This window comes from Pinus tabuliformis, chromosome 9, assembly GCF_031772625.1.
Source record: "Pinus tabuliformis cultivar Carrire ecotype Pingquan chromosome 9, CPIR1, whole genome shotgun sequence".
NCBI classification, from domain to species: Eukaryota; Viridiplantae; Streptophyta; class Pinopsida; order Pinales; family Pinaceae; genus Pinus; species Pinus tabuliformis.
The window spans coordinates 1,155,155,244-1,155,156,530 of record NC_142307.1 but is presented as its reverse complement, the minus strand read 5'-3'; positions in this window follow the sequence as shown (position 1 = coordinate 1,155,156,530).

The window sequence follows — 1,287 nt, the reverse complement described above, 5'->3', positions numbered from 1 at the left end:
TACTGGTCTACCATTAGGGCTCCCTTGGAGCAAAGAAGAGAGGTCATTGGGCCAAGCTGCCAAGAAAACATTCTTTCTACCGACGGAGCATCTTGTAGAAGACAAAAACGAGGTTAGAAGAACTAGCTTGCCTCCTCTCTGGAGTGAATTCAGTTTCCAAATCATGAAGTACATTGCATGTGAAGGAAGATTTAGCATCATCTATGGTTATCATTTCAGGTTACTGTGTGAACTAAGACATGGAATTGACTCGCCTCCAGACAAGAAACTGAGCATCCCCTATTTTCTTCTTTAGTCACTAATTGAATGTGGAACAAAGTTAAATGAAGGGATCCCGGATCAATTGGCCCATCATGGGCTCATCAAACTATTGGTGGAAGACGCCGTGCACACCTACACTATCCCCATATCTTGGGAAATCTTCCGAAACATGTCTAGGGATGACAATATTAGAATTTTGGCCGAAAACATCACCTCATCTGCAGTGAGGAGGGAGAACACACTGATGAAGGTGAGAAAACCAATGGTGAAGGAACATAGGACATTCAAGCACAACAAGAACAAAAAGAAAAAGGGGAAATGGGGCATATTGCTGAGCATAAAACAGAGGAAGAAGCAACAGCACAAACACCAAGGGAAATGAGAATGCAGAGTAGAGCAGAGAGGGCTGAAAAACCCCAAATGAAGGCTATCACAGCCAAAGCAGGCACACAAAAACAAAAGGAAAAGACACATCCTGAAATAGCAGCAACACAAACAGAAACAGTGGACACAAGGATTTCTACAGGAAGCAGGGAAAAATAACAGCAAGAGGAGAAATCGCCTGAGATATTAGCTAGGGAGGTAGAAACTGTGCTTGTTGCCTTAAGCACACCTCCAAAATAAAAAGGGAAGAGAAAGAGGCAAACCTCCATGTACTTTGAGGCAAGGAGGGCACAAGGATAAAAGTGGGCAGACCCCAGCCATAGTCAAAAGAGCCAATTGTCATTCAGGACACAACAGCTAAACCAAAATAAGAGTCTCCTTCAAAGATGTCTATCACCTATGAACGAGGAAGCCAAAAAACCTCCACCTGGAGAGAGATAATTAAGATGATGGACTCAAAGATAGCTCTACAGGAAGCCGAGACATCTCTACAGGAAACTCTGGCTAAGTTAAAAGAGACCGAGAAATTGGAGGAAAAGATAGCCAAATCCTCATAGGGAGAGGGAGAGACCGAGAAGATACTAGAACCAAGCCCTCATCCTAGCTTGGGCTCATACTACAACCTATTAGAGGGTGGGAAAA